A 17,045-nucleotide genomic window follows, 5' to 3' on the forward strand; every position below is an offset into this window, starting at 1 on the left:
TTTTTTATTATATATTTATATTTAAAGTTGACTTATATTTTTATTTATTTTACATGTACATATAATACATATTCATATATAATAAGGAAAAGACTAGTAAAACCAAGTGTTAATGAGAATGTGAAGTAATTGGAACTGTCACGCATTGTTCCTAGGAATTCGAAATGGTACAACCACTTTAGAAAGTATTTGATAGCTTCTTATGAAAGTGAACATACAGTCACCACATAACCCAGCAATTCTACTCCTTGATATTTACCCAAGAGAAATAAAATATATGTTTACACACACACACACACACACACACACACACACACACACACACTTGTTCATAATGGTTTTATTCATGATAGCCTGAATCTAGAAACAATTCAAATATGCATCAATAGGTGAAATAAATCAACAAATCATGTTATATCCCTGCAGTGAAGTACTATTCAGCAATTACAAAAATGAACTAGGGACACAGATGACATGGAAGAATATTAAAATCAAGCTAAGCAAAAGAAATTAGACACAGAAAATTATAGATCACATGCATTAGTTTCCTAGGGCTGCTACTACAAATTAGCACAACTCTGGTACCTTAAAACAACAAGAATTTATTTTCTCAAAGTTCTGGATGCCAGAAGGCCAAAATCAAGGTGTCATATGGCCTCACTGCCCTGGAGGCTCTGGGGGAGAATCTATGACTCGCTTCTTCCAGCGTCTGGTGGCTGCCGGTGTTCCTTGGCTTACAGCCACATCTCTACAATCTCTGCTTCTGTCCTTACATGGACTTCTCCGTGTGTGTGTGTGTGTGCACACGCACACGCGCAGTGTTGAGTCTCCCTGTCCTGTAAGGATGCTTGTGATGGCGTTCTGGGCCCACTCAGATCCATCCAGTTATCTCCTCATCTCAAAATCCCCTCTGCAAAGACACATTTTGCAAATAAGGTGACGTTTACAGGGATTAGGGCCTGAAATCTTTGGGGCCACGTTCAACCCACCACATCACATGATTCCATTTACATGAAATTCTAGAAGGAATAAAACTAACCTATAGTAGCAAAAAGAAGCGGTTGTCTGAAGCCAAAGCAGGTCATTGATTGGCTGCAAAGGGGCATGTGGGAACTTTCTGGTGTGAAGGAAACACTACATCATGACTAAGGTGATGATTACATGACTGTAGATTTATCAAAACTCACTAAACTTGACCCTTGCGATGGTTACATTTGATTATATGTAAATTATGCTTCATCAAAATTAATTTTAAAAGAAGGCAAAAAAGGGAAGATTTGGGGGACAAACCTTGGAAAGATTGGGCAAGTCTGGGGCGAGTTCTAAACAAAGAGCCCAGGTGCGTAGAAGGCAGGTGGTCCTAGAACCCACCGGCGGGCACCCCTCTGGAAGTTGGGGCAAGGACCCCGCCACATCCTGCTGTCTTCCCTTTGGCCCCGTTGGTGCCTCAGAGGCAGGTGCTGAGCTGGGAGCACCCTGCAGCCAAGTCCCATCCACGGGGAGATCGGGCTGTCGGCAGGCACCCATTATGGGTTAGCTACTAATTCCAGCACAAGGCGGGCATGACAAGAACTGATAGGTAGAGAATCACAAAGGAAGATGAATTTCGATCCCAGATTACGACAAAACTCTCTGGACCGGGTAGCATTGGTTCTGGGCCCTGACAGTAGGGCAGGATTTTAACGTGTGAAAACATCAATGCCAGTTTCTTCCTGCTCACGTCCTCTTTCGTGCTCTGGGTCCTCTGTGCCTCCCTCCCCATCTGAGTCAGGCCCACTCAGGATGGCCCCTCCAGGCATTCTATCCTGCCTCCTGCATTTTGCCCAGGCTGGGCCATGCACCAGTCATGCCAATCCTTTCTCCGGATTCAGCACTGACAAAGCCCCAACAGCAAGACCTGACCTTCAGCAGGACAGCCCCTCTTGTAGAGAACCAGCCTGGTTGGCGTTTCTCTTGTCTACTCCACCCCAGGTTCCAGTCCACATTGCCAGCCAGGCCTTCATGCTCCAAAGGCCCTACGTCTCTGACCGACTCCTTGGTCCCTTCTCGCATCTGCTCTGACTCCGGTTTTCATGAAGCCTTTACTTGCCTTCCAGAAGGGCCCCGTGGATGGCCAGGTCTTCTTCTCTGACCTGGCTCCGGACCCCCACCTCCATTCCCCATCCCCGGTTTTTCCTAGAGGACCATTCCTTAACTCCAGCAGGGATGGACCCAAGCTAAGGCCCCATGGCCCCTCTGGACCAAAGATGAAGAAATGTGATGCTTCTCAGACCCTAGTCCCAGCATAGTCCCCTGGATTTTATCCTGTGTGTCTCTCCTGAGGGAAGCAGCCCAGTGTCTGTCCTCCCGATAAGCTGGTAAGCCTCTCCCCTAGTCCTCCCTGCTTCAGTGAGTGAGGGAGGGTGGGCTTGCTGGGACCAGGTCCAGGCCACGGCCGGGAGAGCCGAAGCCGGTGCCCCAGGCACGCCTTCCTGTGTCCTTGCTCTCAGCACACGAGATGCCCGATTCTTTGCTCATATCATCTTTGCGGAGTGAGCAGAGCTCCCTCTTGACCAGCCAAGCAGCAGGGGAGCCTGGAAGGAATCCCAAGACGGGAAGCCTGCAGCGTGCAGGGCCACGGTTACTTCTGGGGACAGCTGCACCTTTTCAGAGCTTTGTGGCCTCCAAGATGTGGTCCCAGGAGACAAGGAATAAAGCCAAAGAGGAGGAACGGGGCCATCGGAGGAGCTCACAGTCCTCAGGTACAGAGAGGCCTCACCCTGCAAGCATCCTGAATCCACCACCTTGTGTCAAAGACTTAGACCCCAAACATGTCATAAGCGGAGCTTCCAGGTTCCAAATGCCCTGGTGAGGAACAACCATGGGAAGGAGGCTGCTGTCCTCTCTTTCCAGGGGGGTGGGCCTAGACCTTGGGCAAACTGAACACTCAGGGGTTCCAACAAATGCGCAAGACCCCCAGCAAGGTGTGAGGGGCTGTGCCAGCAGCAGGGGGTCATGCAGAAGCCACCCACCCCGCCCCCAGTGCACCGTTATCACCCTCACCCACTCTGAGAAACATTCTGACTTCTAAGGAAAGAGGGCTCAGTGACTCAAATAGCCAGGGGGAGCTGCGAGACTGACTAGAGACGGTAATTACGGCTGTTCAGAGTATTTCCGTTTTTCATCCTCCTGGCATAGAGGGTTACGCTCCTCCTGCTCCCAGCTGAGTTGGATGGGCCACATGACTACTTCCAGCCAATGAGCTGTAACAAGAAGTGACGTGCGCCAACTCTGGGCAGGGGCATTTAGCAGCTGATACACGATGCACCAACGCTCTCTTCGCCCCGGGCCACGGCAACCAGCAATGTTCCAGGTCGTGGCTGTTCCATCTTTCTGACCTGGAGCAACGACAATGACAACCTGTTACAAAGCTCATGCAGGCCCTGCTGGTCCGGGACACGAGCTTGGGCAAGAATTAAATCTTTGTTATTTCAAGTCACTGAGACTTGGGGGCTGTTGTTACTGCAGAGTAACCCAGCCTATCCTGACTGAAGCATGGGTCAGAGGCCAACCAGCACTGCCCATGTTCAGAATCACCCTACTCCCAGTGACCCACACAGCCTCGTTTCTCAATCATTCATTTTTAACTCTGAGTCCAAGCCATAACCTCAGTCCCAGCACAACAGAAGAATAAGGATGCCACAGAGGCCTGCCCAGCTTGAAGACTCCAAGTCCATGCTCTTCTCTGAGACGAAAATGCCAGCCCTTCAGGATTTGGTGGATCCAGCAGAGGGTTAGGGAGAAAGTTAAGTGGCTACAAGGGGCAAAGTTCAGGCTGCCACCCAAATACCAGGAGTTGAACTACAGCATGTGAACTGATGTCTGACATCAGACTCCGAAACTTGGATACCTCAAACCTGGCTGGACTAAAGACAGACCTGTTTTGCCTCTTTTGAAGCTTCTTGGTCAGAGAACCTGCACCCGTGGGTCCTGACTTGACTTCCTGGGGCACCGTCTTCAGCCTCACGTCCCAGCGAGACCGAGGGGTGCTCCGTTCTCCCGTCACGTTTCTGACTCACTTTCTCACGGGAGATGCAGCTTCAGGTCCTCTGTCTTTGCTTCCAGCCTTCGCCAGCTCAAGCCTCGGGCCGTGGCCTTGGCTGGTCATAACCCTTCTCTCCCTTGATTTCAATAGCTTCTAACCCCACTATCCCGGGAAATTCTCCTGACAGATAGAGGCCGGCTGATGGGGACTGAGCCTCCCCCTAGCCACCGTTAGAGTTCCCCACTCATTTCTACTTCTGACTATACCCTTTACTACATCTTCACTGTCTTGCAAAGACCTAATTTTATCCTTTCAATCAAATGGACAGGGAAGGAGGAGGGACCGCTCATGACCGTCTGCAACCAGCTATTCTCCTTTACTCACTCCTTCATTCAAGCAGGATGGTGAGGGGTTAAAGGCGCAGGCTCTGGAATGCAATTGCTTGGCGTTGACTCTGCTCTGCCGCTCATTAGTTGTGTGATTTAGGGCACAGTGCTTGACCTCTCTGGGCCCCAGCTTCCTACTGTTTGTAAAACAGGGATAACCTGAGATGGCTATTAACAAATCATAAGGTTGCGATGGAAGCTGAATGAGTTACTAGACAGAAAGTGCTTAGAACAATGCCTGTGAGTGGCTCCCTTATAGAGTATGTCAATATGCCAGACACAGGAGATGCAAAGGAGAACGAATGAAGTGGACCTATTCATTCATTCAACAAATACTGACCGAGGGGCTGCAGGCGTCACACCCTGTGAAGGGCTGGGGATGTGGGTCCCTACCCTCAGGAAGCTCACAGTCTGTTGAGAAAGGAGGCGGACACCACACAAGTAAACAGATCAAAATATACCTAGCCAGCTGTGGTCCAGGCCCCAAAGGGCAGGAACAAGAACAAGGTGCTGTAATAGAAACTGATGGGGTGGAGAAGTTGGGGGGGGTCAGCAAAGGCCTCTCTGATATTTAAAGTACAATCTAAAAATGAGATGGAGCGAAAACATAAAGAGCCAATGTCTGGGAGACGGTACTGTGGGGAGATGGGGCAGCGAGAGGCGGGGCCAGGTCAGCCAGGCGTCCTGGGAAGTCACTGGAGGGCTGTGTGCTGAGGGGCGCTGAGTCCCACCCTACCTCCTCCTGTGAGGCCATGGCAGGTCCTCGTTTACTGAGGAGGAAACGGAGGCCCAAGGGCGCATCCCTGGTGAATGGTGCTCCGCAAACTTGCCTATTGGCCCCGCCTCTCTCACCCCTGTGCCTACAGCAGGGACCCCTGCACAAGTAACACCTCGTTACTTCGGAAAGCCCTTCGCCTGCTCACGCAGCCATGACGCCCACCTTGATTTAAACTCACCCCAAACCCAGGACTCCACAGTGTGCCACCAGGGGACCAGAGAAAGTTTTCATGCCAATGGCTCCTGCAAATGAAGTGCTCCCTGCACTCTGTCCCCACCATGCTTTCCCATCCCCCACAGCCACCAGCCTGCAAACACCCAAGCCAGTAACCACAGGTAAACGTGTTTCTCCCTGGGACACGGAGTTAAACACACAACCACAGAGATGTGTCTTGGACCCAGAATGGAAGGGACCAATGTGCCAGGAATGACAAAGCCCCCGAGAATCCAGCTCGAAGATCCCCGAGAGACACCCCTCCCCAAAATAGGCAGAGAAGGTCAGGGACACCCAAGCAAACAGCTGGTCCACAAAACTCCCACTGTGCCCACGGCTTTCCCCACCTCGACCCTTTCTATTTTTATCAGGAGAGCGTGAGGGGGTTGCCAGGCGGGGCCACACTGCTGTTTATGTCTGAAATTTGAAAAGATGCACAGTGTACTTGGGAGAAGGCGTTTGCAGTTGAAGGAATTTCAGAAGAGAATTTCAAACCCAGCGGGGTGAATAGGTGCCTTGTGTTCTGACTTTTGACTCTGGAAAAGCCACGTTGCCAACCAAGGCATGCAGAGGGGCCAGGGGTTGGGGGGGGAATGCCCGGGTGTGAGATTTGGGCAGGCGGTGAGACCCAGCTCACCTGGGCACGGGGAACCACTGATTTTCATGCCTGGGGGGGAAGCCCTTCCGCCCCTCCAGGGTAATTTCTCTGTATTTACGCCCTAATTAATTCAGGGCCTTCCCCTGCTCTCAGTCTTACCTGATGAACCGCACCCGATTCTAACCATCCTCCACTCTGCATGGGTCATCTATCCCCTCTTTATCAGTGAGTTTTACTGAGTATTCATTTTCTCATATGTTCATAATTGTTTAAGGCTTTAAGTCATGAATTTGTCAATTTTCTGTTTCCTAATCAGATTATAACTGCCCCAGTAATGACTCTGTAGCATCTTATACACTGATAGACAGTGACGGCAGAGGCGGGAGGTGAGGACTTGATAGTATGGGTGGATGTTGAAACCACCGTGGTGCTCATGTGAAACCCTCGTAAGACTGTATCTCAATGATACTTTAATAAATACATAAATAATTAAAAAACTATCACTGTCGCTTTGGTACCTGTACAGCTGCAATTTCTTTGACCCACTCGTGATTTGGGACCCGGCTGAGTGTTTTACTCCGAGGGCACTGCGGTGGGAACTCAAGAGGTCCTTTTCCATCAATTGTGGGAAATGGGAGGCAAGAAACACCAGTAGCAAAACGATACCCCTCCCCAAGGTGGGTGACTTTCATCACACCTCTTTTCTCTTCTTCATCCTTCAGAGGTTAAACCGGCTCTGACACAGCTGTGCGGAGAACTTCTAGCCCGAACTACACATAGCCCTTAGTAAGCCAGGGACCCTCAGGAAGGCTGAGGTGGCCCTGGGGGCTGGACTTCTCACCTGATCTGGAGCCTGTCGGAGCGGTGGTGAGACCTGGCCAGGGTACGTAAGAAGATCGTGACTACTGGTGTCATTTATTGGGGCCCAGGGGTAAGTGCCAAGAAATACTAGCCCCATTTGTGCCTACTGATGCAAAAATACAGCAGCTTTAAAAATTCATTAGCCACAAAGTCCTGATAGCCACGAGATGCAACTATCATGCAATTAAACTCTAGCTCTGTGGGTAATGAAAGTACATGTCTTGACGCTTGTCTGTGTTTCTTTGTTTCTAGAACCCACTTCTACGCCTCACTTTTTCTTGAGGGTGTCAGGGGCTCTGGCATCTCCTCCCCGGTTTCTGGGTCTCTCTCTGCCTCTCTTAGCATTCTTGTATCCTACAGAATAGCCCCTTTTCCTCTACCTTTTCTGCCCTTCTACTTCCTCCCTTAATTAGTTACAGAATGCAATTAAAGAATAGTTTACTATTTGTTGAATAGAATTTAATGCTTCCTGTTTTTCTATGAACACCAGATGTGTGGAACCTCAGGCTGAGCATCTCCCCAAGCCCCAGGCCCACATTTCTCTCTGCCCACTGGCCACCTCCCCCCTGGAGGACCCTCCATCCCTGTCTGAAAACCCAACCTGCTGACAATGACACCTGCTATCTTTTCTCCCCAGGCCAGCCACCCTTCCTGACTTCCAGCTGCTGTCACATGGTCCCCATCTCCAGGCACTCAGAAGTCTGAGGCCATTCTTGATTCCTGCTTCTCCCTCTCTCCCAAGATCCACTGTTCTTTCTTTCAAATATCCCTTCCTGCCCATTCTCACTGCCATCAACATAGTAGAATCCCACCATTCATACATACTGTCTGTTTATCCTTCCACGTTTTGACATACAACCGTATTTAAATTTCTTTAAACTAGCCATCGTCTGCTTTTACATAAAAATCAGATATTTGACTTCCAAAAGAAAACAGTTACTACTACTATTTCTAAGTGAGCCTGCAATAATGAGCCTGAATTCCTGAATGGTGACACTTGGCAGGAGCTGGGTAGTGGCTGTTCCCTCAGATGGGGCATGCACGCTCCCGTTTGCCTCCAACTTGAGTGAGGGGGCCAGAAACAAAGGTAAAAAATTTCAGTTGTCCATATAACATGCACTTTATTCTGTATAAACTATATAGAAAAAGAAAGAAAGAGAGGGAGAAAAAAATTTTGGTACAATGCCTAGCTTAGTACCTGACACATAGCAGGTGCTCAGTAAATGGTTGCCATTAAAATTTTGTTAAAGTATGAGGGCTCCAGAGGCAGGTGGCCTGGGCTAGATGCCTGGTTCGACTATTCAACTATTCAGAACTTGGGCAACTTCCTAAACTTCCCTGCCCTCAGTTTCTTCATCAGTGAAATGAGACCTACGGTCATTGTGAGACTTAATGAAATGCTTAGCACAGGGCCAGGCACACAGCAAATGTTAAATAAATGTTGCTGTAAAATAAGGAAAATGCTGACACATGCCTTGACTGTTTTTATATGAACACCAGATGTGAGCCCTGAGAACATTATGCTAAATGAATAAGCTCGTCAATAAAGGACAAATACTGTACGCTTGCATACAAGGCACCTGGAGTAGCCAAATTCATAGAGATGGAGAGTGGAATGGTGGCCGTCAGGGGCTGGGGGAAATGGGGAGCTGGTGTTTCGTGGGTACAGAGTTTCGGTCTAGGAAAATAAAAGGTTCTGGAGATTGATGCTGGGGATGGTCGTAGGACAATGTGAATGCACCTGATACCACTGAACTGTACAGTTAAAGTGGTTAGAATGATCGATTTTATGTTATACTCCAAAAATCAATCAGTCCGTGCATGGTGATGAGGCTGTGCTATCCCACAAGGGAACTGACGTTCCATTTTTTTGGACTTGAGATTTTGAGACTAGGCTGACTCCCTCTGGTATGTTGATAATGCATGTTTTTGAGTGACTGTATCGGGATTAGAAGGCTAACAAGTAAATGTCCTGAGAATAATAGACAGCCTAGTTAGAACTTGTTTTTTTCCTTATGTATTCTGTTTTCTTCCCTTAGAGGAATATACATTGAGAAACCAAATAGGTGAATGGCAACAGGTAAAATGTCCCTATAACTATTCCCCAAGATTTGAATATCAAAAATGAATGCCAAGTTTTGGGGAAAGAGCCTGCCTGTGCTTCCGCAGACCGTTTCCAAGCTATGAAGTTGTCTTATATTTCAGTTCTAGCAAGTGTTTCTGGGACACCAGGTTTGTTCACTTAGTAAGAACGGATTTTGTATCCTTATTATAGAATGTAAAAATATGAGACAAAATGTTTCAGAATGATCCAATTTTTGTCAATGAAAGAAAGAAAAACATCAAGTATGATGCAACGAGGGCTGGGCAGTCAGTCCCAAAGGACTCTGGTGGCTGGAATGACGGAAAGACCAGTAAAGAGCCAGCTCAGGTCCGGGGTGTGGGAGGCAGCCCCTTAGGATTCAGGATGGGGGAGAGGAAAGGTGAGTGGGCACCCTCCTACTGCCCCTTTTACACCAGACCTGCTTGGAAAATGTTGTAGGTGATGATGACAGTGGTGGTGATATAAACCAACACCATAACACCCATCTCAGCATCATACCCTGAGTATTCTCAGCAATAAACACTAGTGAGTTGTGAATAAAAAGCTTGCCCTAATTTCCTCTTTTATAATGGCAGGGTTTTATTAAAAATAGAATCTGCTATGATTCAGAAAAAAAAAATCAAACTGAATCTCCAAGAAATGAGTTTCCTTAAACGTACCCTTCTTTTTCTATGTCTTAAGTGACACAGCAGTTTCCTGTTACTGCACGTCATTATTCCACACAGACCTGTGGGGAATTGTAAGTGTTTCATTAACTAACCCCATGTTCTTTATTATTAGAATATTTCCCTCTGAGTTCGCCACTTGCACAGTGTTAAAGTAATGAAATGGCACTTTTTGAATGTTCCACTCATTCTCAGAAGACTCCACTCCCTGGCCCAGTTTTGTAATAAGAAGTCTTTTCTATATCGTTTCTCTTGGCTTCCAGAAAGGATTCACAACATTCTCTATACATATTACATAGAGTATTTAGCATCGGCACACTCCTATGAAGTGAGTATTTGTAGAAACCCAGAAGCGGCACCCATGAGAATTACTTACTCAGGGACCTCAAACTGCAGTGAAGTGGGGGGAAAATCAACCAGCTTGCACCTTGAGCCACATCATCTGCTGGACACTGACATCCCATCTCATGTTAATTCTCACAGTTCCATAATGAGTTAGCTCCATTTTGCAGGTGAGAAAAGCAGGACCCAGACAGGTTAAGAAACGTGCCCAAGGTCTCTGTGCCAGAACTGGAATTCACATCCAGTGCTGCTAATCGCACGGGGAAGCTCGGCTTCCTCGACTCTGTTGTGCTGCCTGAGATAGACCTGAAGGGAAGCCCTTTCGTGGGCCAGCATGAAAACAGACTGAAGGTTCCAGCTGCCCACAAGTTTCAATAGCAATCAAAAGTGTGATGCAGCTCTGAAACTCAACGATCTTTTGCTGCACCAGGAGGAGTGGGATGCCCAAATATGAGATGGAAGAGTTGTCCTGGATACAGCCTGGTCGGCCCACAGCTGGGCTTCTGCATCCAATTTTGGAATCACATTTTAGAGGGGCATCCACAAATCAGAGTTTCCAGGGAGCAAGGAAGCCCAAAGGAAACTTCCTAGGGAAACAGCTGAAGGACCTGAGGGCATTCCACCTTGAGGAAAGAGGTGGAGGGATGATGTGAAAAGTTCCTTGGGCTAAATGACGGCTGTGCTGTGGAAACTGGGACAGTCATGTTGTCCCAGACCGCAGGCCAGACCACTAGCTTGCAAGGCGATTAGGAGGATGCTTCAGAGATATTCTGCAAACACTTTATCCTGGGTCTCAGCAAGGCACTTACATGGTGTCCCCAGGTAAGGGACCGAAACAAGCACTCCAATGTGATACAGTTAGGTTGGCTGGGAGACTGGCCAGCCCCAGAAAGTCAGTTTAGTGAGGTGTGCAAGCCAGTCTCCAAGATGCCTCCAAGATCCCCACCCCCTGAAATACACACCCTTGAATGTTCCCTCCCATGCTAATTCAAGGCGGCCCTGTGTGACTGATAGAGTGTGGTGGAGGTGACCGTGAGTGGCTTCCAAAGCTAGGACATAAAAACCCTGCAGCTTCCCCTTGGCCCCTTGCGTCACTCACTGTGGTGGAAGCCGGCCACCGTGCCATGAGGCAGGCCTGTAGGGAGAAGAAGCAAGGCCCCTGGCCAACAGCCAATGCCAACCTGCCAGCCATGTCAGCGAGCCATCTTAGACCTGGGTCCTCACGCCCCAGTCAGGCCTTCAGCTTCCTGGAGCTACAACTGACATCTGACAGCAACCCCATGAGACAGTCCAAGCCAAAGGCCATGCTTCTCCCAATTCCTGGCCCAGAGAAACCATGACAGAGATCAAACAACTTGTTGTTTTACACCCCTAAGGTTTAGGGTGTCATGTTACCCAGCCATAATAACAGAAACATGGCACCGTTAGGGCCCTTCCCTGGAACTCAGATGCAGGCTGAGTGAAGACACAGAAGCAGCACACCAGTCAGCTTTGTGGAGGGTGTGCTGCGGAGAGGAAGAGCAAACAAATGGAATGACAGAATCAAGGCCAAGGTGGTCAGGAGTGGGGAGCTGAACTTAACAGGGGAATTTTTAAGAGAGGCAAAGATAAAGTCCCACACTTGGGTTAGAATGACCCATTGGACCAGGCTAGCCAGGGGAGACATTGGGCCACAGCTGTACATGTAGAAAGGAGCTCTGGGTTGTCTGCAGGCTCAGCAAGAGTCACAATGAGGCTGCCAGAAAAGCGTAAGTGTAGGCCGCATAAACAGAAGCATAGCACCCAGGTTAAAGGAGGTGAGCCCTCCCTCAGCGGAGCATCTGACAGAGGACCATGTCCAGTTCTGAGGAACTCTTTACATGGGACAAGGGCAGTCCAGACCTGCTTGAAGAAGATGGATGGAAGTGGACAGAGTCTGCTGATGGAGACAGACGAGGAGGCACAGAAAGGAGTGAGATGCCCAGTCCAAAAGGAGAAGAGCAGGAGGGCAAGGTCAACACAGTCACTGATTTCAAATACAGACATGTCACGTGGAAGGAGGTCTGAGGTGCCAAAACAGCTGGCAACGGGCCTGTTTTTCTTCGCTGCTGAATCCCCAGCAATGGGAACCAGTAGGTGCTTCTGTGCTAAATACCAGCACCTTGTGAAAATGTATCAGGGCCTCAGAAAGGAGTCAAACCAGTGAGCACATCCATGCACAGCCTGATGTTCCAACAGAGAGAGGGACCCGCTATAGAAAGGGCCGGGCTCGGAGAGCCCTCACCAGCTCTGAGATTCTCTTAGTCTGTAATTGTGTAACTGAATGATGCCAGCCCAGGCTTCTCAAACATCAGCAGGGACGCAAACACCCAGGGGTCTCACGAAAATGCAGATTTTGAGTCAGGAGGTCTGGGGTGGGCCTGAGATTCTGCATTTCGAACAAGCTTCCAGCTGGGACTGCTAGTCTGCAGGCCACACTTTGAGCAGCGAATGGTTAGAATTTGCCCATGACAGCAGATCAGGTCCGGCAGCCTGGAAAAGGCATTAGGCGACTGTAAAGTATTTGAGCAGAAGAGGGATGGCCAGCTTCAAGAAAGCTCCACAAGAAACAGGACTCCTGCACTGAGAGGGGAGCCGCCATATGCCATATGCCACCAAAGGCTTGCGGACACTAATGTCCTTTGATTCTCTTGAGAAGGTCTTTAAAGTGTCCAAACACTTCCTTATCATCCCGCATTTTCTTAGCCTGTAAGGGCAGGCAGTGTGACGTCAATGCCACCCTGCACTCATCCATTACCTGGGTGGCCATCGTATCAAGCAGTGTCTGGCACATACTAGGTACCCAATACAGGTTTCTTAGCCTTGTTTACAAAACTAGATGGTCAATAAACATTCGTTCCCTTCATTACAAAGATTAACTACCTAATTATTATTTATCCTTGAATTGAGTTGTCCTTCACTAATCCCACTTGTCCTGGGAGGTATGTCAGCTATGACCCCATTTTTCAGACGAGAGCATGGTTTGTTCTCACCGTATTAGGCAAATACTGGCATAAGAATCCATAACCCTTCCTGTGGGAATTAGAAGGATTTTTTTTTTTTTCTAGAAGGGTCATTTTCCCTGGTCCAGGCATTGGGGGCAGTAACAAAATAAGATTTCATCCCATGTCTTTGTCTGAGAGGGAAGGACTGCTCCCCAGAAGGGCTGTACTCACTATCATGTCATTAATGACCAAAGCACTCTGCAACTTAGACGCTTGACCCTGTGAAGCCAACAGACTCAGGTGGTGATGGGTGAAGCCAAGAATGGTTAACTAATGGAGCACCTTAGCCACAGCTCCGGGGCCCAGTGGGTGGAGTGGGCAGTACGCCCTCCCCAGGCTTCACTGTCCTGTGCAGAGAAGGGTGGGGGGTACTCCAGAGAGTGTGCTGGGCCAGGGCCAGTCCTGCCCCCTAGCAGAGATGGCCCGTGAGGTACCCACATAATTCCAGAGTAGTCACCCTGGGGAAACTGAGGCACCCGTTCCTTTCAATCAAGGAAGAGCGCAGTCTATCATCTCTGTGGTGGACAGCCCACAAAGACCTCGTTTCTTACTCTTCTTCATTCAGTCCTTGCCCAGGGAGGGGGTCAGTGGCTTCTACCACACTAACCAATGCCACTAAATCACCAGCTTCCTCCATAAGGACCCTGGAGGCCACCAGCCAGCCTGGGTGCCCCAAAAGTGCTGCGGCGGAACCAGCGGCTGCGTAACAGAGAGCATGACCTTGGGCTGGAATTCAAACCCCACCTCGAGTGGGAAACTCATCTCTGAGTCTCCGTTTTCACACCTTCGGGAGTGGGGGAAGTTGTAATCTTTACCCCGGGGGGGCTCGTTGGGAAAATTAAATGAGATGTTAATGTATGTTAAGCAACCAGCTCCAAAAAAGGCGTTCAAAACGGTTCGTTTTTTATTCCTTTACCTGAAAACAAAATTATGACGGGAGGGTGGTCTCTGTAGCTACCCTGGAGAATCCCTGCTTCATTTGAGATTCAAAACCCCTGGATTTGGGGGACCCTCCGTCCCCGCACACCTCCCCGCTGCCCCCAGCCTCCTCTGTCCGCCCCCCACTCCCTGCCATCCCGGAGCTCCCCAGCCCCAGAAACTTTCAGCCAGCTCTGCACGCCGGTCGTCCCGGGGCGCGGCCTGAGAGGAGGGCGCGCGCCCCTGCCGATCGCGCCTCGCCGGCGTGGGACGCGCACCCCGCGCCGAGAGCCGCGTCCAGCTGGGAGCTGCCCGGCGGGGGCAGCCATCCCGGGCCCCTCCGACTGCGGAGCCGCCGGCCGCATTGCAGGCGCCGCCGTCCTCCGCGGGCCCCGGAGCTGCGGGTCGCGCCGCCGCGAGGAGCGCTCCTCTCGCGCCCTGAGCCCCGGCGACTGCCCAGCTGCGCATCGGGGTCCGGGGCGCATCGGTCGGTAGCCGGGGTCCAGGGCGCGCCGGTCGGTAGCCGGGGTCCAGCGCGCGCCGGTCGCCTCCCCTTTCCCCTCCCCCTCGGCCGCCCTCGGGTCCCGCGGGGGTGGGGTTTCCCTGCGCGCCCCCGCCCGCGCGCCCCTCCCCCGCCCGCCCCTATGTATGTGTCACCGCGCGCCGTGCCCGCCCGCCCGCCCGCCCACCTACCTCCCCGCGGCTCCAGCGGGGCTCGCAGAGCTGAGGACGCGCGCCGCGCTGCCCAAGGTCTCTCCCTCCGCACCTCGCCGCCCGGCTTCCCACGCGGGGGCCACGGAGCGCCGGGCACCTTTCAGGGTCCCTTCCCTCGGCCAGCCGGGACTCCGCCACCCAGCCGCTGCCGCCGCGGCCGCCGCCCGAGGGGACCTGCGGACAGGACGCCGGCAGGAGGCGGGGTGCGCAGCGCCCGCGCAGAGCGTCTCCCCGGCTGCGCAGTGTGACCCGGGCCTCCGCGTCCCCCGGCCGGGTGTCGGGACTGGAGTTCTTGGCGAAGGGAGTCCTGCTCTTCCAGGTAATTGTCTCCTTCCCTCCAGGGAGAGGCTCCCCGGGGCCCCCGCCAGCCGGGAGTGGGGCTGCGGCCGCCTAGTCTGCACCAGGGCCGCTCTGCCCATCACCCCCGAGGGGGCCTGCGCTGGGGTCCCGACAGCTGCGCCCCACGGAGTTGAGCGAACTTTTGCGACTGCCACGGGCTCGGAGTGAATGGGGCGAAGGAACACGTGAGGAGGGGCTCTGGTGTCCTGGTCCCCCAGAACTAAGGAAGAGAGAACAGGGGGGCTTTGACTCCAAACTTGCGGTGTTTTCCAGTCCTGGGGTCTGCAAGGAGCCACGGAGGCACAGCAGTAGCTTGAAAGTCAGGGACATGCCAGGCAAATACTCGTGGCGCTCATGTTCCCGAGCCTTGGCCTGTGCTGCCAGCGGGAAGGAGCGGGCTCCTTGGCAAGGTGGCTGGGGGCATAAGTGGAATGCCATGGATTGTTCACCAGGTACGCAGCAGGTGCCTAGGGAGAGGCTGAGAGAACCCCGTGGTCCCAGTGTCTTAGCCACTGGCCTGCTCCAGGAGCCACAGGGCACCCAAAGGGCTGGGGAAGAGCAGGGAGGAGTAGGCAGAACCTGGGACGGGGCCATGAGTGGCCGGCAGGGAGACAAGGGTGACCTGCCACCAGGAAGGGGCATTCCTCAAGAAAGAGGGGCAGATGAGGACACAGGACCACGGGCGATTCTTCAGTACCTGTGTTCCGCTGCAGATGAAGCCAGTGATGGTGGAGCAGGACCTTTTCTAACCCTGGCGTTGGGTGACCGGTTGTCAGTGTCAACTGAACTGCATTCGAGGCCAGAGCAAACTGCCTGGGGGTCATCTGCTGCCGGGAGGCAGCATTCAGCCCACACTTTTCTGTCATCCAAAGTTCTTCTGGGATTCTAACAGGTTTCACCACTAGGGAGCCCAGGGACCTGCATCTGGATTGATGCATGAATTTCCACGCTGTTGGGGTGGCAGCCACGAGGAGGACGTTTGCAAAGCTGAATGGGACTAGTGCGGTGTTTCAGGTCCTGCATGCTGCAGTGGGTGGGAATGCAACAGTTTGGGGGAGCCCTGGACCTTGGAAACACACTCTAGAGAAAGTGAACCCAGAAAGGTACAATGACTTCCTAAAGGTCGCACTGCGACTTAGGAGCCATTGCCAGTCACTAGTCCTGATTTAAGAGTCCAGAAGTTTGAGCTCCACTCCCGTTTCTTCCTTGCCTTCTGGGTTGCTGCTGAGAAGAGGCAATTAGACTGCCTGTGCCCCGGGGCAGGGCAGCTAGGGAGGGTGCCGTGAGGATCCATAGATGTGGGAGTGTTGGCCTGTCAATCACTGATGAGACTGCCCAGGAACAGAAGGGCAGTGGGCAGAAAACCCAAAGGCTTGTTGGGGGCGGCAGTGTGTGTGTGGGGGGGGGGGGGCGGCAGTGTGTGTGTGTGTGGGGGGCGGCAGTGTGTGTGTGTGTGTGTGTGTGTGTGTGTGTGTGTGTGTGCGCGCGCGCGCGCGCGAGCATCAGGGGATATTTCCAACCTGAAAGAAAATATTACGGTACGAAAGTTCCCTCCAGTTTGAAAAGTTTTGGATGAAGGAATTATCAAAAAGAAGAAATATCTCTCAGACAAATGCTGGGATTTACCACGTTACATCAAGTTGTGTTTAAAATAGATGGATTTGTGTGCAGTGTCTAGCCAAACCCCTGGTATGTTCATTCATTCTCCAATATCTACTGAGCGCCACCTAGGTGCCCGGCCCTGCTCCCAGGGGGCCCCATAACGGGTCCTCAAGAAATGGTAGTTGTGACATGGCCCAGGCAAAGCCACCAGGCAAGTACTCAATAACTGTTTGATATTATTATTAACTTTAATATTAAATAGGAGTTTTCTGTTCCTAGAATTTCAATGCAAATCATAACTCCCCTGTCTGAGAGGGACCTCCAAGAGAGAGCTCACCTCCTGAGATGGCAGGGAAGAGTTGTGGGGGCAGGCAAGCAAGACGGACCCAGGTGTGAGACCCTGCTTAGCCATTTACCACCTACGTGACTGTGGTGGGGTTACGCGGCCTCCCTGCGACTCAGTTTCCCCTTCCCTACA

The sequence above is a fragment of the Manis pentadactyla genome, chromosome 18, assembly GCF_030020395.1.
Source record: "Manis pentadactyla isolate mManPen7 chromosome 18, mManPen7.hap1, whole genome shotgun sequence".
NCBI lineage: Eukaryota > Metazoa > Chordata > Mammalia > Pholidota > Manidae > Manis > Manis pentadactyla.